The sequence below is a fragment of the Cornus florida genome, unplaced genomic scaffold (genome assembly GCF_030987335.1).
Source record: "Cornus florida cultivar Cherokee Brave unplaced genomic scaffold, ASM3098733v1 CherokeeBrave_3.0.0_Hap2_Chr03, whole genome shotgun sequence".
NCBI classification, from domain to species: domain Eukaryota; kingdom Viridiplantae; phylum Streptophyta; class Magnoliopsida; order Cornales; family Cornaceae; genus Cornus; species Cornus florida.
In genome coordinates, this window is record NW_026775573.1 from 43,083,501 (window position 1) to 43,106,618 (window position 23,118).

Consider the following 23,118-nt stretch of genomic DNA (forward strand, 5'->3'; position numbering starts at 1 on the left):
GCACGAATTTGAATAACAAGAGAAACGTGGGACAAATAGAATCCTATGGAAAGGCCAGGTGAAAAGATCGACCTTAAAACTACCCACAACTCATAATCGTGGAGGATTCAAAGGACATAGTTGAAGTCATGCGTCAGAATAACTCTGGAGGAACAAGAAGATGTAAGAAGGTGGATGCAAAAATAAAGGATAACTGCCAAGAATCTGGGACACTTGATAGTCCGAAGATAAGCCAAGTGGAAGCTGCTGGAACTGCCACACATCAATTGCCGCATAGAAGAGCTCTATAAATATGGCACTTAGGATTAGCATACAAATCATGTTCAACACACACAAACAATACAACATCTTTACTTATCAATATGATTTCATGTATCTTTACATTCCAGTAATGTATTTTAATTACATCTAATTTAAGTCTAGCACTTTCTTTTCCTACTTTCCAGCAAGTAGTCCATAACACTTTTAATTCAAAATCCTACACTTTTAATACCATCTTTCTTTCCACTAGCTATAGAACAATCCCGAAGTCTTGTTTCAAGGCAAAAAGAACATTTAAAGGTGGTCGTTCCAGTCCTTCATACAATCGCCTAATCCTAAACTCCAACCAAAATATTGTGTAATACCTCTTGATTCCAGAATACGAGTTGATCAGGTCAACGCACGATGCCAAGGGAGTATCAAACAATTAAGGTAATAAACAAATACGGAATACAAAAGATAATAAAAGAATAAATAATAAAGATGAAAAGAAACTAATAATAAATCCTCCAATAAATATCCAAATACTTTGATGCCAATAATCCTCTAGATTATAACTCGGGAATCCATAACGTGGACCCTTAATGAAAATCCCAATGGAAATAAAAACTAAAAACTAAAAACTAAGTCCAAAGTCTGAAACATAAAGAAAAATCCTACGTAGATAATCGGAAGAATGATGTAAACTGGTCTCTGCTTAGTATGAACAATCTTTACACCTGACGAACACCTAAAAAATAATAGTGGGTTAGATCCACGAATAAGTTTTATTTTACTACATCCCAAACAGAGACTCGATACACATATACATCCTAGTCAACTCATGCAATAACTACATAGTTCGTATATATATAGATACACACTAAAGTACTTTCACTGGGCTATAGGGCAGCCTCAACCTGAATAGTAAGCAACATACAAAACGTACAAATAGTGGGCATGAGTACCATAATCTACCAAGGCACACAACTATCCACTATATCCAGCTATGCATTCAAGGCAATATACGTGCCCTAACCACTGATCTTGAGGACTCAAGCTCATATCATGACACATATCCATCTATATATATATATATATATATATATATATAAATCTATCCTATCCATAGCATAAAAGTAAACTATCCGCCATAGTCTTTCAATGGCATATCATTCACATGGTTCCGTGACTTGATACGAATAGATGTGACTTAACTTATTAGCCAGTCCATCAAATAATATGTCCCCATATCTTAATAATGGTGCATTCATCCATATCATAACCAAATAAACGTTTTCATATCCATACAAAGATGCAAGCATGTATTCACATCAATTAATATAGAAATAATAATGATATAAATCATATAATATCTATTGTATTTATTTAAGCAATATTAACAATTTAACTAGCATGTAATTAATTTACAGTACAAGTAATTAACTTATATCTCAGTTAAATTATATAATCCTCCATGCACATGATTAAAATCATTTAAGCATTAACTCAATTGTTAAAACAATTTAAATTCATGAAATTATCTATTAAACAACATAGAAGATTCTTAAAATTCCATATTATCCAATTCCTTAGCATATTACAATATATTATGTATAGCAGTCCGTATCGAGTCTATTATAGCCTTTTTAAAAATCATAAAACCGACCCGAAAAACTTCCAGTATAAAAGATCCCTAAAACTCTCTTCACATTACCAAATCGGTCGATCGAAACAACAACCGGTCATCCGATTTCCTCAAATCGGTCAACCAATGTTCAACTGGTCGTTCGTTTGAGCCAATTCGGTCAACCTATACTCCAAACCGGTCGACCGGTTGCTGCGACAGATCATCTTCCTCTTCTCTGGCAACTTCTGTTCCTTTCAACCTCCATTGTTAAAGGTCCTATGCATCAATATTACGTCCCAGAGTGTCCCAATATTGATTTTAAGGTCATTAAACATTATTACATCAATTTAAATCACAAACCAAACATCAAATCATTAAATCATGTATTATATATATATACCCATATATAGATACACAAACACTATTTTAATTCGATTTCAACATGCAAAGAGGTTTATTAATTTAAATTAAACATCCTGGAATTGATCTAGACATGTACAAAATACGTAGTCAAAGAGGAAGAGTAGAAAAAAAAAAAAAAAAAAACTTGCCTTAAGGTTTTTATATTGAAAACCCAAATGTCCTTCTCTATTTTCTTCTCTGATTTCGGCGACCCTTGGGTAAAGTTCCATCATTGTTTGAGAAATAAAGTTCCATCATTTATTTGTATTACCAAATGCAAATAAAGTTCTATCATTGTTTGAGAAATCCATTTAGTCCAAGACTCTATCCTGCCGTATTCCCTTATCACCGAATATGTTATGGCAATAGTATCCTCATAGACACAAGAAAGACATCGTATGGAAAAATTGGTGATAACTCATCTCCCTTCATTTTCATGAAGACCCTAAACTTCCCCTTACCCTATAAAGAGCAGTTTTATTTTATTTTTACGATTTTGTGAAGATCAATAGAGATGAACCAGAGAGAGATTTGATCTTGTGGACATAGGTGGAGATAGAGATGAGAAACTAACCAGAGAACGGTGTGATCTTGTCAATATAGGTGCAGACTAGTAACTATGCCAATGAGTGATTGCGGAGAGAGGATAACTCGTTTGGGGTTGCTGTTGGAATAGAAAACCGATCCACTATGTTTAAAACAAAGTACACTGAACTTTGACTCGGGCTCACACCCTATCATTCTACCAAAAACCAATACTTGACGATTCTCTGGCTTTGTGACATCCTGTCCAACAACAACTTGACTTCAGGCTTATGTGTAATCTTTGTAGAAGAGTAGCAGGTAGATCAAATAACACACCACGAATGTTTTGACCCTTTGAAAGTGTTATCGCTTTTACTTTTGTTCTTTAATATCTGAATTCGATGTAGAAGTAAATCTGTTTTTCTCTGATCAATGTAGATGCAACTGTACGATCACGATTAGGATTTTGAACAACACAACTCCAAACTCACTATGTGTTTATATGTATGTTCTAGAAAGACCAGTAGATAAATCTCTTGAATTTTCTACAAAAATAATCTTCCTAAAGCTTTTAAAAATAATGAAGTTATAGTGCTAAAACCATTAATAAACCTAGATGAATAACAAGGTTAATATGGAGTTTAGAATGTGCTAGTCCCTCTAAAAATATGGAAAATTTCGTGCATAGGACTTGGTGCACTTCTAAACCAAATAGGCTAGAATTCTGAAACAGGAAACTAAAATCAGCATCTGAATAGGACTTTTTGAACCGGTTCAAGGGCGTTGAACCAGTTCAAGAATGGCAGCATTTAATTTTGAAGCTAACTTGAGGCCTTGAATCGGTTCAAGGATGCTAAACCGGTTCAAGTGTGCCAGACTTGAATTTTTGGTTCAATAAGGCTGAAAACACTGTTTTTGGTAAGTCTAAAACATATACCAAGCGTAGAATGTGTCCTAACCTTTTTAGAATCATTCCGAATGTGTTGTTCTAACCTCTTTCGAATGGATTTAGTCATGGTCACTTTAAACAACTTTTTAATTTAGCAGTCGCTGTAGATTCCAATATAGTAACTTGAATTACAACTCGACTAGGACTTGTTTTGTTTCCGATAATTACCAATTACAAAATAATATCTCACAAAAATGACCATACTACACCCCCTATTTATATCAAATTCATCTTGCACACACTATAAAGGATGGAATATCATAGTAATGGACCTGTGAGTTCACTTTTGACATTTAAAGAACAAGCCTTAATATAAGGCTGGGACCAACATTTTTGCAGTGAGAAAAGAACTTCTCAAAATTCTCAGAATTCTGATTTTAATGTGACCATGAATTTTGAGAATGAATTTTTTGGATGTGTGACATTTCCGATTTTTTTCTATTTGTTATTTTATGGGATTTTTTTTTTTTTTTTTTCTAATTTTTCAAGATTTATTTTAGAATTTCCTAATTTTGTGTGCCGGACACCGTGGAGTGTGCCGGGTAAGTTTCGATAGTTGTTTGGGGCATTTCTTCGAGTTCAGGACTCTTAGAAATACATTATTGGCCATTTCGGCATTTTTCAGTTTTTCGGGTTGGAAGGTCCCTGGCGAGACCCGCACCCAGATTTTTCATGCACGAGATTATGTTGCGGCATCATGGCACTTCAAATATTTTTATTTGGAGTATATTTGTGTGACCGAGTGTATGATTTAATTAATTGTAGCATGTATATGTATATATGTATACATAAAGGGGACAAATGAGATATTTTTAAAGGAAGTGGGACCCATGGTTGATAATGCTTATACAAAGACCTCATCTTCATTTTTTTTGGTCATTCTTTCCTCTTATTTCTACCGAGAGTCACTTTCTATCTTTACACTTCTCTTTCTCTCTTTTATTTTCCTCTCTTCCTTCTCTCTAAAATTCATCAAGTTAGAAGAAGATTAGGTTTATGCCATAGTAAGCAAAGTTATAGATCATTGCATGGGCTACATTTTGCTACTGATATTACAAGCTTTTGGTGAAATTTTGAGTTTGGGCTTGGAGCTTTAGGTTGCCATCTTAAGGTAAGGAAAGTTTAAATTACAAAGTTTTAGTGAGTTTCTATATACTTTCTTAAATGGAAATTTTGATGTTGTGAGACATGCTTAGTTTGTAAATTTTGGTTGTGATGTTAAGCATGAGAATGTGTTGATTTAATTGTTGTGGATTAAGAATATGATGGTTTCTTGTATTTGTGCCAAGCATGCTATTTTCTATGAGAAAATGTGAAAGTATGATTTATGTGATCAATTTTTATGTTTGGATGTTTTAATATAATTATGATATAAATCATGACTTGTATATTGATGAATGGTAGTTTGACATACATAATCTTGGCATGGGGTGAGTTGAGAGGATGAAGGTTTGATGTGGGAGAGAAGATTAGGAAGTGAGGTGATGATTTGTGTTGTAAGTTAAGGTGAAGGTTATGAAGGTTTTGGTGAGGTTGGGTTGGAAAGGAAGAAGAGGGCATTTGCATTTCATGTGTAATAGATTGGTTTGTGAATTTGTGAAATTCATGTATGATGACATGACTTATATTTCCATGATACCTTTTCTTTGATCTCCTCTTCTTTGGTTGTGGCTCACGGAATTTGTAGGAATGTATTTAGACTTTTTCTACTGAGTTGTTGAGCTCACTTATCATTATTAAGATTTTCAGGAACTTCAAAGATGAGCCGGTGTATGATATGCATCCATGGGTATTAATGTAGTTAGGATTTCATTTTTTTTAAATCCATGTAATTTTGGCCATAGAGGCCTCATTCCTTGTATTTAATTCTTGGAAATTGTATAAAATGAGATTTGTGTAATTCGGTCATTAAACGGTGTATTAGACTTGTATTCGGTTTAACTGAAGGCATGGGAGTTTAATTATATTTTATATAGTATCAAATGTATGATTTAGGACAAGATTAGACTTTAAATAAAGTCATCAAGGGACCAAGGATGTAACCATGTACACAAGTGCTTGAAATTAGACCTTTTTTTGGGCATTTTTAAGGTTCTGGTCTTCTGGAACCGGTATAACTTTCATAGAACCAGTTCAAAGGTGTTTTTGGTTCATGTCTGGGCATTCTACCCATGTAGAACCAGTACTAAGAATTGGGAACCGGTTCAAGTCCTCCAGTAGGCTTTTTCCCCTTCACAGTTTTATCAGCTTTGATCACTTAATTTCGGACGGTCATAACTTCTTTGTTCTAAATCCAAATAGCATTCTTGAGTCCATTTTCAAGAATTTTGAGTTAGCTTTCCAATGAGACCAACCTTATCTTCAAATTCTATTCATGTTGTGAGTTATGAAATTTCTAATGGAATAGTGTTAGAATTTCTCTTGAACCAAGTAAGGTTATTTTTGGGAATTCATAACCGATGACTGTAGAACCTCACCGAGTATCATAGAATGACTGGAATAATTGTTTTAAACGTCATTTGATTAGTTTAAGGATGGATTATCCTCTCATATTGTAAAATGACCATTTTACCCCTAGTATGTCCTCAGGTTTAGTTAAGGACCCGGTTAGTGATTCGGATACCCAGGTTCGGGTCATTACAAAATTGGTATCAGAGCTTTAGGTTCAAAAACCTAAGGACGACGGGTAGGGTTGGCCCAGGATAAGTTAGAATTGGGTTCGACGTGATTGCACGCTTATGTTGTTGTTTGTTTAGTTCGAAAGCATGATTAATTGTTATGTGATTGCATATGAGTTGATTTTATAATTTATGAAATCACGAATGAAATAAAGCATGCTAAATAATACTAAATAATAATGTGTTATTATTATTAAGTTTATTGTTTAGTGAATGTGAAAGCGTGATTATTTGTTAAATGTTTATGTGTAGCTGATTATATGATTAAGTTGCCTAATACATGCTTAAATTGTTACATACTTAATTGTTAATTGTTTACTGTTGATGCAAGCATACTTAATTGATTATGTATTTAATGATTAAGTATTTATTTCTTATGAAAGCAATAATTATATGGTGTGATGACGTTTATTTGAGCACGATAGTTATGACCCTATTTTGGGATGTAGTTGCACGTTTAGGTTTACGTTGTGGTTGTCCATCTACTAGGGAATGGATGTATGTATGACTAGCGCGTTTCGTTATTAATGAGTCTGAGGTTTCGTGGTAGTGTTGTGTTGGGTTACGAAGGGTTCTGACCCATGTATGTGAGGAACTTGATCATTCCTATGTCTTTAAATGTTTTAGTTCCTATCGAACGGATAGTGTGATCACCGTAGCTCATGGATTGAGCTGCTTCATGTATCCTTGTTTTGATCGTTTAATTACTTTTGTAGTACCGCGCTTAAAGACTACGTCAAGTGATGGATCCGGATGAAGTTGGGGAGTGAGCAGGTGAAGGGCTATCCCAGCTGGATAGGGTTTCACTGGGACAGGGCCGAGTTGGAGAGGTGGATGATAATCCATAAGTACCGGAGGATGATGTTCTATTAGCAAGGGCTGTAGCCTCAGCCTTTCAAAATTTAATGAGTACTACAGCTCCTCAAGTGGTACCACGACCGGCTATTCAGCCACAGGAGATAGAAATGGAGAGGAATCTTAGGTACCTGATTTAGTTTGACAAACTCATGAAAGTAGCATTGGAAGGAGGTCCGTTGGTAGCGGACAATTGGTTTGATGAAGTTGAAAAGCATTTCAGAGCAATAGCTGTACACGATGATCGGTTGAAGATCACCTTAGCCACGTATAAATTTGTTAGCAACGCGACAGTATGGTGGAAGACCATGACTAGCGCGCATGATATTGACAGTATTAGTTGGGATGCATTTAAGAGTCTTTTCCTTGATAAGTATTTCCCGCAGATTAAGAGACGGGAATTGAGGACGTAGTTTGACGGGCTTGAACAAAGTGACATGTCAGTGACATAACATGAGAATATGTTCACTTCTCTTTCACGTTTCGCTACAAATGTGTTAGGGAACGAAAAAGAAAAGACATGGCGATTTATGTATGGTCTAAATTGTTTTATTAAGCCGGGGGTAACACTTTTGGGATTAAAGAATTATTCGGAAGCGGTTACGAGAGCATTGATGGGGGAAGCCGAAGTCAAAGATTGACAAGAAAGGAGTGGTATTGTGGGTTCTCAGGAACGAGGTACGAGTGTGGGTATTTCTTCCGGGAGCCAGGACAGGAAGAGGCACAGAGGAACTTCATTGTTTTCTCAAGAGCAGTGAATGGTAGGTGCTACTCCTACTGTTGGTATGTCTTCAGAATCCTCAAGGACGAGTGTGGTGTGTTGTCACTATAGACAGCCAGGACACTGTAAGGCGAAGTGTCCTCTCGATAAACCTAGCTCCGGAGTTGTTTTCAGTGTGATTAGCTGGGCCACATAAAGAGGGATTGTCCATAGAAGAGATGAGATATTACTGTGATTGATTATGATATAACGGGAGGTTACCTGTGATTGTAATATAATGGGGGGTTACCTGTGACTGTGTAATGGCCAATACCTATGAGTTTTGTAATGGGGGCTACCTGTGAGTTGTGTTGTGTTGTAACGGGGGATATCTGTGAGTCATGTCGTGTTGTAGTGGGGGCTACCTGTGAGTTGTGTTATGTTGTAACGGGGGACACCTGTGAGTCATGTCGTGTTATAATGGGGGATACCTGTGAGTCGTGTTGCACTATTGTCTATGAGTCATGTTGTACGATTGTCTGTGAGTCGTGTTGCATAGTTATTTGGGAGTCATGTCGTACTATCATATGTGCGTCTTGTCATATTGTTGCCGGTGCGTCGTGTCGTATTGTAACGGGGGATACCTGTGAATCGTGCTGTGTCATAACAGGAGATACCTATGAGTCTGGTGCAATAACGGGGGTTATCTATGACTGTGTAATAGGGGATATCTGTGAGTTTTGTAACGGGGGATACCTGTGAGATTGGGTGTGATAGGAGATGCCTGCACACTGTTGTTCTAGTAACGGTGGCGACCCTTGAGTTTGGGCAGATGCTTATGCATTTTGTGCAGCGTCGAGTTCATCTGTACCTGGATGGTGGACATATCCCGTAGTGTGGTTCCAGATTAGGTGATGTTGATGATGCTTAGTGCGAGCCCTTAGGGTGAGATATAGTTTGAGATAATTTGTATGCGTTCCAAGTTGTAATGATGTACCATTTATAACCATTATGTATTAAAGTAATGATGTATTTGTAAGACTATGTGAGTATTCATAGACAGTTTCATTAGATGATGATGTGAATTTTGTGAACAGTTAAGCTCTCATATAATGGTTTTAATAATGGGTTAAAGGTTATTGATGAGGTCGTCACGTAGTTTTTTCTATGAATGGAAGGTCTAGATTATTGCTTGTAATGTTATTCTTTGGGCAGGATGGGATGCGATGTCTTACGATTCATTGTCTAGCTTCGGCATTTTTGGAAGGGGCATTATTCTTTTTTACATATGGATATTAGGAGTATGAGTTACAGATCGAGCTGTTTCGTCTCCGTATCGTTCCCCTTTCTTAATATTTCGTATGCAAGGTATCGATAGGTGTGTGTTCAGTTTGGTTGCGGGAGAGGGACTTACTCTTCCTTCTTCTTGTTTCAGTCCTTATAAGGACATTGTTGCCTGTGAGTTAGTACCTCCACATAGGAGTTGTGTATGTCAACAGATGGACGGATTTTTACAGTGTCCTCTCTTTTATTAGGGATCCTGAGTGGGGGTTTGATCTTGATCATTCGGCTTACCTCCACGGTAGGAGGTGAAGTTCTTGGTTTTGTGGGATTCGTTTAGAGAGGTTATGATCGATACAGCGTGAGACGCGACTTGTTGACCGTTACGTATGTTTTCTTAGACTCTTGGTGTTAACTGTGGTATCTAGTAGTTATGGTGTGACTCGTGTGTTGAGGATGGTTAGATCGTGTGTCATGAACCGTGTGTCTAAAGTTAGACGTAGAGATTGATATGTATGTATGCTTGAGGAATGGACCTAAGGACGAGAATGACGTTGGTGTTAAGGTTGGATTGACGACGAGAATGGCTTGGCCAACCATTTCTCTGAGTTAGTCTTTTCTTAACATAATGTCGGGTCAAAGGTCAACGATCATTGCTTTTAGTGTGCTTAGAAACAGTCAGAGTACGGTGTTGTGCATTATGTACATGTGGTAGGACGAACCAATTTTAGAATAAAGACTCGCTTGGGATTGATGGTATTCTTTGTACGTGTTCATATGACTTGTTGTGGGTGGTAGTGTACTTGGTATGGGACTACGTGTCCAAGAAGTTTGAGTTGTTGGATCAGTTGATCCTTGAGCTATGTGGATAGGTTGTTTTCCACGGTACCTGATGGTATATTTGACAGGCCGGATGGTTCTCTCGATTATAGTCATAGGTTTGTTGATCAGTTTTGTAACCACTGTTTTGTGGGCTTTAGGGTGTTTAGCGCGGATTATGTGAGGCATTACTGGTTGGACCTACTATGTATAGGATCTAACAGCTATCTGGCAAGATGTCTCGTGTGGACCGCGTTAGTGCAATTTTATGAATCGGATTGGTTTTAACCTAAGTCTAGTGTTTTCCCTTAATCTCATGTGCGGGAGTAGATGATTGAGTGTTATGATGACTTAGATTGAAGGATTCTTTTCTTGATTTATGTCTTCGTGGGGGTTGACTGAAGTCGTTGTTTGTGGATTCAGTATCGACTAGTGGTACGTACTGGTTAGAAGATGACAATCCTAATGGTTCTCAATGGCCAGGATTCAGTGGAGTCACTGAGTTAGTTGGGGGCTTGTACCTCGTGTGCTTGGTATGTGGTGATAGAGAATTTTGTTCGGTATAGGGTGTGCCCTTATGCCCATTTAGTGTTGTAGGGGAAAGGTTACATGTGATTGTGCACACTGTTCAGTCGTTGTGGCGTTAGGTCACAAGCACAGGGTTGCGAGTGACATGGGACGTGGGATCCGTTGTGTTGAGATGTCTAGTGTAGCGTGATATGTGGGGTACTTGGAGATTTACTCTGTTGTTGTATCCTTTCATTCTTTCCTTGTGAGGCGGGTTGATTTTGGGGACGAAATTTTTTAAAGTTGGGGAGATTGTGACGTTTTCGATTTTTTTTCTATTTTCTATTTTGTGGGATTTTTTTTTTCTAATTTTTCAAGATTTATTTTAGAATTTTCTCGTTTTGCGTGCTAGACATGAAGGAGGTAGTCAAGAAAGAAGTGGTCAAACTTTTAGATGCCGGGATTATTTACCTAATCTCAGATAGCAAATGGGTGTGTCCAACTCAAGTGGTTCCCAAGAAGTCGGGGATTACGGTGGTAGAAAATGCAAAAGGTGAGGAAATCTCTAAGCGTACCGCCAATTCATGGCTTTTATACATTGATTACCGCAAATTAAATGCCGCCACTAAAAAAGATCACTTCCCTTTGCCATTCATTGATCAAATTCTAGAGAGATTGGTTGGGTAACAATATTATTACTTTCTTGATAGCTATTCGGGTTATAATCAAGTAACCCTTGACCCCTTGGACCAAGAGAAAACCACCTTTACTTGTCCGTTTGGCACATTTGCTTATAGACGGATGCCTTTTGGTTTGTGCAATGCCCCAGCCACATTCCAAAGGTGTATGATGTCAATCTTCTTGAACATGATAGAAGAGTATTTAGAGGTCTTCATGGATGATTTTTTTGTCTTCGGGTCTTCATTTGATACATGCCTCAAAAATCTAGATTTGGTGCTTAAAAGATGTTGTGAAACAAACCTTTTCCTTAGTTAGGAAAAGAGCCATTTCATGGTTCAAGAAGGTATTTTTTGGGGTCATGTCATCTCAAGGAGGGGAATTAAGGTAGATAAGGCGAAAGTTGAGCTTAATTCTGAATTGCCTCCATCTTTAACGGTGAGAGAAGTTCGTTCCTTTGTAGGTCTCTATCCCCGTTTCATCAAAGACTTTAGCAAAATTACTTGACCCTTGTGCAATCTTCTTGCCAAGGAAACTCCTTTTGTCTTTAATCAAGCATGCCTAGACACCTTCCATAAATTGCGTGCCTTATTGTCATCCGCCCCTATCATGCAACCTCCCAATTGGTCATTACCATTTGAAATTATGTGTGATGCTTTAGATTATGCCATGGGAGTAGTTTTGGGATAAAGAGTAGGAAAGCTTCCATGTGCCATATACTATGCAAGCAAAACTTTCTCGGGAGCTCAATTGAACTACTTCACTACTGAGAAAGAGTTACTTGCCGTAGTATATGCCCTTGATAAATTTCGGTCCTATCTCTTAGGGTTTAAGGTTGTTGTCTATTCTGATCATGCTACTTTGAGACATCTTTTGACAAAGAAAGAAACAAAACCTAGATTGATTAGATGGATTTTGCTTCTTCAGGAATTTGATTTTGAAATCAAGGACAAGAAAGGCACCGAAAATGTGGTTGCCGATTATCTTTCAAGGTTATTGATAGAACCTTCCCCTAGCCTACCAATTCATGATTCTTTTCCGAATGAACAGCTCTTCCAAATTTCCAATGGACAAATGCCTTGGTTTGCCGACATTGTGAATTATTTGGCAATTGGAAAACTTCCGAATTCTTAGTCAAAGAACGAGAAGAATTGTTTCTTTGCCAACATCCGGAATTATTATTAGGAAGACCCTGTCTTGTACCGTTATTGTCCAGATCAAATTGTGAGGAGATGCATTCCGGAAAGCGAAATTCCAAATGTTCTTGTGTTTTGTCATACGCTTGCATGTGGGGGACATTTTAGTGCAAAGAAGACAGCCTTGAAGGTTCTTTAACGTGGGCGTTTTTGGCCCACTATCCATAGAGATGCTTACAACTTTTGCAAGTCGTGTGAGAGATGTCAAAATATGGGATCAATGTCAAGAAGAGATATGATGCCTTTGACCAATATCCTTGTTCTAGAAATCTTTGACATATGGGGCATTGATTTTATGGGTCCATTTCCTATGTCCTATGGTTTTCAATATATTCTCCTTGCCGTTGATTATGTTTCCAAGTGGGTGGAAGCTTGTGCTACCAAAACAAATAACCATTCCGTGGTTCTTCAATTCATCAAATCCAATATCTTTGCTCGTTTTGGTATGCCTAGGGCTATGATAAGTGACGAAGAAAAGCATTTTTGCAACCAATTCTTAAGGCATTTATTTCTTAAGTACTCCGTTACTCATAAAATGGCCACTCCTTACCACCCTCAAACAAGTGGGCAAGTAGAAGTGTCTAACCGAGAAATCAAGCATATTCTTGAGAAAACGGTTAACACTACCCGAAAAGATTGGTCACGAAAGTTAAATGATGCTTTGTGGGCTTACTGGACGGCATATAAGACTCCCATTGGCATGTCTCCCTATAGACTTGTATATGGAAAGCCTTGCCATCTTCCGGTTGAGTTGGAACACAAAGCCTTGTAGGCGGTTAAAAAGCTCAATCTTGACCTTGATAAAGCCGGGGAGAACCGGTTATTACAATTGAGTGAGTTGAAAGAGTTGAGACATAATGCTTATGATAATGCCAAACTCTACAAAGAGAGAATTAAAGCTTTTCATGATAAGCACATTATAAAGAAGTCTTTTGAACCCAGTCAAAAAGTTTGGCTCTTCAACTCTAGATTGAAACTCTTTCCTGGGAAGTTGATAACCAAATGGGAAGGTCCTTATGAAGTCATCTCTGTTGCCCCTCATGGGGCGGTTGAAATTCAAAGTTTGAAAAAGGGGAACATTTTCAAGGTTAATGGACAGAGATTAAAACCCTACATTGAGGGGCAGATCTTCCAAAGACATTTGGAAGCTGCACATCTAATAAACCCTGTTTATGAAGATATCTAGGGTTGCAATGGAAAATGGACGAATTTTTACCTTTTTGATTAATCTCAATGAAGGTTCGATCGATCTGCAATCTCAACACTTAGAAAAATTTTGACCTGCATCCAGACTGCATCCAAAGAGCTCTCTGTCCCATCGTTCAAAATTTTTCCTAGATCGATCTTTAGTTCTTAAATCGATCCAACTTCTTCTTCAATCGATCTGTAATCTCAACACTTAGAAATTTTTTGACTTGCATCCAGCTTGCATCTAAAGACCTCTCTGTCCCATCGTTCGAACATATCTGCAGGTTTATACATGTTCGATCGATCGAAAAGCTTTTGAGATCGATCTGAACTTGATTGATCTGAGCATCTTTGGTTTGACTTTTTTTCTTCCCTTTTTGAATCTTGAGCTTATTTATTCAAAGCAGCATTCCGTCTAGCTAGAGATGTTAAACTTAGCAATCATTGTTCATATTTCCTTCCATTTTTGTTTAAAAAAAAAAAAAATTTATTTTTCATTTTTCATTATTTTGTTCTTGCATCCTTTCTTACTTTTTGTTTTTCATTTCTTGCATTGTACATATTCTTTCATTGTATTTTTCCTTCTTTATTTTTCTTTTTGCACTTTGTTCATGCATTTTATTCTTTATTTTTCTTGTATTTTGTATATACTTACTTTCATAAAAAGAAAAATATAAAAACTTTTCACCATTGTGCCCTTTTGTGTAGTCATACATACTTTACGCTTTAGTTAGGGCTTGATCTCATATCTCTCTTTCATTTTGTGTTATATTGCCTTAGAATGCATGATTTGATTATTTTTATCCCATTTGATATTTGATATGAGTTTGCTAGTGTGGTTATTCAAATAGGTTATTGATTCCAAGTTTGGGGGAGACGTCTTTCAAATTGGATCATTACCGAACTTCATGCTTTCGCCACCATAGTATACTCTTTCCATTTTTTTTCATTGTTCTCATTGCACATTAAGGACAATGTGCGGTTTAAGTTTGGGGGTAAGGTGTCTTTGTTGCATTCTACTTAAGTTTGAGCTTCAATTGCATGATTGAGATTTGAGATTGATGTTTATGATAATTTTGATCTTTTGATAACTATATTGCTTAAAATTTAAAAATTGCTTGACTTGAGAGTCCAATACTCCTTGTATGCCTTGTGAATGCCATTTAGGAGTAAATTTTTCGAAAGATTGATATCTTGCTTGCACTTGTGGTCCACATCATCCTGATTTTGTGGTTGTTTTGAGATTCACTCTAGGATTCTACACTAGCACAGACGTACACTAACATTCATTTGTGGGGTACATGCTTTGTTGATTATTGAATTAGTTATATCCTAATTGGGTTAGTAGTGCATTGAAAGTTTTCATTTTGACAAGGTGGATAACAAACCCTTTTTATTGAGTAGCCGAGATTCTAGCCTCATCAAGCATTGAATTTCTCGCGCCGAAATGTGGAGGGCCCAAACTCTAGGATCATAATTGAAAAAAAAAAAAAAAAAAAATGAAAAAAAAAGTTGTTGCAAAAGCAAATAAAAGTGAGGATTTCTCCCAAAAGGTGAGAAGTGGAAAATGATTACATGGAGGTTGTCTTGATTTGTAACATAGTTGATTTGAGCTTGTAAGTCCGTAGGGGTGTTTGAACGCCTAATGCCCTAAAGCCATCCGGTTTGGGAGTCATTGACCTAACGCTCGACCTCATGGATCACTAGAAAGCTTAATAGATCAACATATTGCACCATGCTTCCATCTTTGATCCTAAGGATAGCAAAAAATAAAAAATAAAAAAATAAAAAATAAAATTTTGAGTGGAAAGAATAAGTGCACCTAGAGCAATAAAGTTTTAATAAAAGGTCCACTCTTTGTTTTGATGATCGGTACTAGATTTGTGTGCTAGTTTGAGGTTAAGGATGTGATCATTTCTTTAGTTGGCTTAGATAATAACACACTTAATTCCGGTCCATTCAAAAAGGATTCTAGAGTTGTTTCGATTTGCATGATCATTTTATTGATGTGTGGTGGACCATATTTGCTTGCTTGATGTTGAAATTTTGAGAGATTACTTGGAAATGTTTAAAAAATTGCATACTTGCGGTAGTTTTCTCCCAAAGCTTGTTTGCAATATTGGTGCCTCTCTTGTGATATTGAGCTTCATGTTTGTGGGTATCATTTCTGGAAACCCTCATGAGACTTCACTTGTCTATTAGGGGTAACCTAGGGGTTTAAAGGCTTGTTGCATATGCTAAATTTAATCGTATTCTCTACAAAAGTGGCGTTATTCATTTATTACTTTCTAGATTCATATTTGTATAGTTGTTCATTTCATTCCTTTACTTTGTAGTTCATTGCTGGGGACTAGCAATATTTAAGTTTGGGAGTGTGATGAGCGCTGAAAAGTGCGCATTTAAATCCGTTAAGCTTGAACATTTTAGGACCTTTATCTATCTTATTTTTCTGCTTTAGACTAATTTCGTGTTATTATCCTTTTCAGGTACTTATCCCTAAAATAAGCTAACTCAGCCAAATAAGAGCATAATTGAAGCAATCTTGAGATGAATCAAAGAAAGGAGTAAAGTGTGAGCAAAAGGAAGTAAGTGGTGCAAATTCAGCAAGTCCGATCGATCTCAGTAACGGCTTGATCGATCGAAAGTTCATCGATCTCTACACTTCAAGATGGATCTGAGCTCTGTTGTCCTTATCCAAAGATCCTACAATGTTCGATCGATCCAACTTTTCTTCAGATCGATTGAAAAGATTTCATCTTATCTAGTTGTACCACCCCACCTACCACTTTTGTCTCTTTCCCAAAAATATCTCCAAAATATCTTAGATTTGTCTTTATCCAAAAAGGCGCCACCATAGAAGATCAATTTAGCTTATATTCGATAGATCTCAGCCATGTTCGATTGATCTCACCACAAGTTCGATTGATCTCACCACAAGTTCGATCGATTAAACCTCTCCAAATCTGAGAAAATGCAATTTCCAGCTTATTAAAAGTTGTCTCATATCCAATCATTGGGAAGGAATCTTGGAGCACGAGCCTAGATATTTGGGGGTGCCATTTGACCTACCTATATAAGGAATATGAGCCACTTTTACCACATATGTTAGCGAGACACTAGAGGCTACACTAGAGACTAGATACAATTTCCATATCCTTAGTGAGGAAGAAAAGAAGAGAGGAGGCTGGAGACACAAGCTTGGAGTTCTTCCATCAACCAAGAAGATGAGCAATCTCTACCATGGAGTTAGCCCTTGAGGGTTGGGAAACACCATCCATGAGTGGCTAAACATCCTCTTGGGGTAGAGTTAGCCCTAAGCATGCTTTCTACATCTTGATTTATGTATTTTTAAGGGGATTTGTATTGTGATACTTGTTTTGACATGTTTATATACATAGATCTTGTTGCTTCAATGATTTGTGTGGTTTAATGTTTTTAAGTGACCATTTCATTCTATCCATATGTCTATGTATGCTAGAATAGATGTTCATGTGCTTATATCTATTTCTTGTGTTGTTGATGCATGTCTATGTGTCTATGTGTATTAATGCTATAGATCTAGAGATTATCAAGACATAGTGCTTAATAGACTGCTCTTGTGGTTTATTTGATGGTTCATTCTCATTTCTTGATGGATTGTACTTCTCCCTTAGTTTAATTTCATGTCATTAGCTTAATAGTAATGTAGTTGTAGTTTAGATATTAAGTGGGAGGACAATCCATGCTTGTTGTTTGATGTTCCATACTTATGAATGCAAGTAACATATTCCTCTAATTTTGTGATGTGTTTGGATTGTGAGCTTAAAGAGGAATTAATGGCTTAGTTTGATATATTGTGCTATTCATTGTGTTGTCTAGACAATATATACTTAATTGGTCATCCATGCTTATTGAAACAACCACACACACACTATTGTTGCAATACATGTTTTTCCCTCACTAATCATTCATTAAAGGTATAGAAAAGATATGTTTAGTGGTGATCTCTAAACCCCAAGATCTCCCTCTCTCTTATTTTACCTCTATTGCATTTAATTGTTTACTTTAGTCTAAATTGCATCTTAGTGTAATTCAACCACCAACCAATCTTTTGATCACTTGACTTACTAACCCTAATCTCGATTCCATAACCTAATACGACCCTCCAATCCATTGGGACGATCCCTACTTGCCCTAACTATATTTTTTTTAGTGAAAGGTAGTAGTGACAATTTATAAATGTAGAACTTGACCACACTCATCTTAGTCCACTTTGCACAAATTTAGTTGCATCGCGACGAGCACACCAAGGAGTATTCTTCAGCATTTCGAGCCAAGTATGGCCAGAAATAGCCCTGAGTTAGGACCTTATGTGCTAAGGACCTACCACCGGAGTAATTACCCCAGTCCCCATCATGGATTTGCTTCAGAATCGTGAGGGCCTCGGTGGGACTTAAACACTTCAGGTAGGGGCCTGAGAATGACTTCTGATATAATTGATTATTGATGATAGAATACTTGGCTATAGTAAGCCTGAGTTTCTGTGCCTTGGCCTTCTGGTTCGAAAGAGTTCCGTCCTTGAGATAAGCTTCTAATGGATCCATCTAGCATGGTTCGTGTGGACTATCTGGGATCACCATTATTTCTTGCCAATGGCTTATACTAGGTTCATCCAAGATGTCAACTGGTACAATTCGGACCAAATCTTTGTCCGAAGAAGATGCTGCAACAGCCAACTGGTCTGCCTCGAAATTCTCCTCCCGAGGTACTTGATGGAATTCGATTTAATCGAATCCTCGTGTGGCGCTTTCCACAGCTTCCTTGTAGGCTTTCATTCTATCCTCCTTGGGCTGATACTGTCCTGTTACCTGATTTAAACACTAAAAACCTTTAAACACTTTACTTGGAACTGGTTTACTAACCAAATCCCGGCAAGCAGGGACTCATACTCCACCTCATTGTTAGTAGCAGGAAAAGTCAGACGAATTGATTGCTATAGCTTGGTGCCTTCGGAGGTCGTAATAACGATTCCGGCCTCGACACTAACTAGGTTCGAGGAACCATCCACCCGAAGCTCCCATTGTGGCTCAGGAGGGCCTGGTTCTTCAGGCTTATCCTCATACTCTAAGAGGAAGTCAGCTAGTGCTTGCCCTTTATGTGACACCTTTGGTTCGTAGGATATATCGAATGAACTGAGCTCGATTGCCCATTTAAATATTCTCCTGGATAAGTCTGGCTTAGAAATAATGACTCGCATGGGGTAGTTGGTAAGGACTTTGATACTGTCTGATTCGAAGTAGTGCCGAAGCTTTCTCTTCACATACACCAGTGCTAGTATGATCTTCTTGATTTTGCTGTATCGTGTTTCTGCATCTATCATTATCTTACTAGTGTAGAAGACTGGATACTGATTCTTCCCTTCTTCTCTAATCAGCACCGCACTCGTGGCTATACAGGAGATTGCTAAGTACATGACAAGAATTTCACCAAGCTTCGGAGCTGATAGAATTGGGGGTTTAGCCATGTAACACTTCAATTGACTGAGAGCCGCTTGTTGCTGAGGTCCCCATATGTCTTTGCTTTTGGATCTTATTGCGCTAAAGAATAGCTTGCACTTATTTGATAATCGAGAGATGAATCGACTAAGAGCTGCGATTCGACCAGTCAAAACCTGCACTTCCCGGCGGGTTTTTGGTTCTTAATTCTGTATAAGGGCATGAGCCTGAGCTGGACTTACCTCAATTCTCCTTTTATTCATAACATGGCCGAGGAACTGCCCTAAAGACACCACAAAAGAGCACTTCGACGGGTTCAACCTCATACCATACCTTCTCAGGGTGTCGAAGACCTCGTAAAGGTACTTGGGATGTTCTTCCTTCTTCACACTCTTGACTACCTTGTCTTTGATGTAGGCCTCGACTGTCTTGCCCAGCATCTCGTCGAAGATCTTGTTCACCAGGCGCTGGTAAGTTGCCCCAGCATTCTTGAATCCTAAGGGCATGACTCTATAGCAGTAGATGCCCTTCTCTGTTATGAAGGCAGTTTTCTCTTCATCTTCTGGATTCATAGGGATTTGGTTATAACCGGAGTACGCATCAAGAAATGTGAGTCTCTCGAAACCAGTGGTAGCATCGACCATCTGATCTATTTTAGGTAGTGGAAAGCTATCTTTAGGATAGGCTTGGTTGAGATTGGTAAAATCTATGCACACGCTCCATTTTCCATTCTTCTTTTGAACTACCACCACGTTAGAGAGCCACTATGGGTAGTGTACTTCTCGGATGAAGCCTGCCCGAAGCAATTTGTTTACTTCTTCTACTATAATTCGATTGCGCTCAAGAGCAAACCTTTTGTGCCTCTGCTTGACCAGCTTGAATGACGGATCTACCTTCAAGCTTTGGTATAAGACTACAGGATTAATCCCCACTATGTTTGAGTGATCCCAAGCAAATGCATCTGCGTTCCGTCGAATGATGTTAATTAATGTTCTATTTTCTTTGACTGTGGGGAAAGTACCCATATAGGTGACCTTTTGTGGATCACCGAGGATTACCTCAACAGCCTCCAGAGACTTCTCAGTGGGCTTTATAGCTTCTGCTTCACCTCTGCTTTTAAATACCTGGGCAGAGGGTTCTGTAATTGTTATTTGGACGTGCTTCCTGGAGGTACGATTGGTTGGGGCTATTTTGCTACCTTCTTTGTTTCGTTCAGTGTCAGCATGTAGCATTCTTTTGCAACGATCTGATCTCCCCAAAGATTGATTACCACCTTACCATCCGGAGATAAGCATCGCATTACCTGATAGAGGGTAGATGGAACCCCATTCATTCGGTGAATCCAGCCTCTTCCCATAGTGAGATTATAGGAATGATGGATCTCTGTTAAAATGAAGATCTCCTTTAGCGTCCTTTTTACCGAAGTGACAGATAAATCTATTACCCCAAGGGGGTCCACCTTCGTACCATCAAACCCCATCAAGGGACTAGAGGTGGGCCGTATTGATGGTGACAGAATCTCCAGCTGCTTAAAGATCGTCTTTGTAATGATATTAGCATTACTGCCTGGATCTATCAAAACCCTTTTGATTATGCAATTTGCCACCAAAAGACTGATGACGAGTGGATCCTCATGGGGGAATGATAAGCACCGAATATTGCATACTCAAACGCCCTTATTTGCATTAGTTGGTCCATTAGTGGTTAAATTGTATAGATTTTCTCCAAGTTTCGTGTTTCTATGTATTTTCAGGTTTGTCTTCCAAATTAGAAATAAGATGGAAGTTTTTAAAGCTTTCTGTAAAGATTAAGTCATTCCGGGTTGTTACATCTGGAGATTTCTAAGAAGAATCTACTAAAGGAGGTCCATGAAGCCTTCTACGATGAAAAAGAGGGCATAAGATTCTTAATGGGCCAGTACTAATTCCAAAAAGAAGAAGTCCAAAGCAGAAGGAGCAGAAGATGCAATCCGAGGCATCTTCGAGCGCTCGTAGCACCACCTATGAGCGCTTATCCAGCATCCAAGTGTGTTATTCCATGTCACATGAGCGCTCGTAACACCTACGAGCGCTCCAAATCAAGGCAGAATGGTCTAAGGCATCTTCGAGTGCTCCTACTTCAGCTTCAAGCGCTCCAAATTAAGTCAGTATGAATTCAAGTAGCTACGAGCGCTTGTAACTCCTTCTTCAATCACTCGTCCATGGTCTCGAATAAGAAGAATTTTCCCTAAGGCAGCTACGAGCGCTCGTAGCTTTACTTACGAGCGCTCGTAGGAACATGGCAGACCCACTTGGCTCCTTGAACCTTTCAATTGGTTTTCCTCCTTTATGGGGTGGTTAGAAATGTTCTTTTGGGGAGGATGAACCTCGGTTTTTGGGGGGCTTGGTAGACATCTTGTCTACAAAAGAGAGGAGGAAGCTTGTATGAAGATACACACATTTTTGGCTAAGTTCTAGGGAGAAAAAGAGTGAGTCTTGAGGCTTTAGAGTTTTAGCTTGCTTGAGCACAAAAATGGAGGGTGGATTTGCTTCTTCTTCTTCATTCCTTGCTCTTAAGGGTAACTAAATCCTTCTCTAGGGAGGTGATGAAGCTTTCCCTTGTAATCATGTTCTAGATTAGGCTCTATTTTGGGGATAATAATGTATAACTTTTGGTCTTTTCATAATCTAGAGCATATTCCTTCTTGTAATGAATTCTAATGTTTATAAATAATTATTGTAAGTTAATTATCTTGTCTTAGATGGTTTCTTATATTAATTATAATGCTTGTATTTTCATGGTGATAATGGAAATAAGATTATGAATGGTTTTCAAGGCATGTTGATAGAGAAACTTGATAGTCCATTGCTTAGGAATTCCCTTTGATGGTTTATACTTAATTCCTAGCTTCATGTACTTTATCATTTGATCAATGGCTTGATAATCTTTTACTTAAGATAGTATGCTTGATACTACACCCTAGTTTAGGTAGTTCAAATGTATAAACTTTTGATGGATCATTCTTGTTTGGATTTAATGAACTTCTTGATGATTATAGGGCAATCATGTGTTGCTATATAATTCTTGACCATAAGTTATTTATTGTCTACCCCCAATTTAGTCTTGATCTAGCATGTATTTAGGGTTTAGTGCGGATTCACTTCCCTAATCCCTTATTTAATTGTCTTTGCCTCTTTACTTCCTAGCATTTTTGTTTTATGCAGTTTTCAATCCATAACTTTAGTGACAAACCAACAAATCTTAATACCCCTTTATCATTCTAAAAATGATTTTAGACACCTAGGTTGCCATAAACTAGTAGTCCAAGTGGTTCGACTTACCTGACCAATAGCCCTATTTTACAATGATTTGTGTTATTGCAAAGGTTGATGTATACTTGTCATACAGATTAATTTTTGGCGCCGTTGCCGGGGACTGCAAACGGTTTAGCAACCGAGGTTTTAGGATTACCTTTGGTTTGATTGTTAATATTGTGTCTTGTGAATATTTTTTTGTGTGGTTTTGATCATTTTGACATTTTACGTGTTTGTGTGATTCTAGGTATTCAAGGCTTGCTGAGGAAAGCTATCCAATTTGTAAGTCTAGACGACTTCAGGTAAGTTTTCGAAGCTCTAGTTTCAAAGTTGTGGATATCTTGCATGTGTTTAGAATAGATTTAGTTAAGTTATGAAGCCCTTATCGAGGCTATTTATTGTTCTTTTCAATTGCAAGCATTGGTCCTTGTCGTAGCCATTTACATTTCTGTCTTGATAATTGAGGAGAACGGGAACATCGTATGTGGATGTGATGGTGAAGGGATATTATGTTTGTTGTGAATTGTGTTGTTGATGTTGGGCCGTAGATCGCTATCCTTGCCTACTCTTGAAGGGCCAATTGATATAAATTCCCTTGAAAGAACTCTTAGAAGAACCCTTAGGGAATCAGAAAATTTAAGAGGACTTGACCTTGAGATTAATACAGTGGCCAACAATGGGGGGAATGGCGGGGATGAGGGGA

General features: G+C 37.9%; 1 long non-coding RNA gene across 1 annotated transcript in view; it reads left to right on the top strand.

Moving 5' to 3' along the window:
- Positions 1-23,118, top strand: part of LOC132300379 (uncharacterized) — a 48,146-nt gene that overhangs the window by 7,584 nt on the left and 17,444 nt on the right. Inside the window, exon 2 of the long non-coding RNA XR_009480410.1 lies at positions 22,663-22,717. This is a non-coding gene — a long non-coding RNA (uncharacterized LOC132300379). The remainder of the gene's footprint in view (positions 1-22,662; positions 22,718-23,118) is intronic.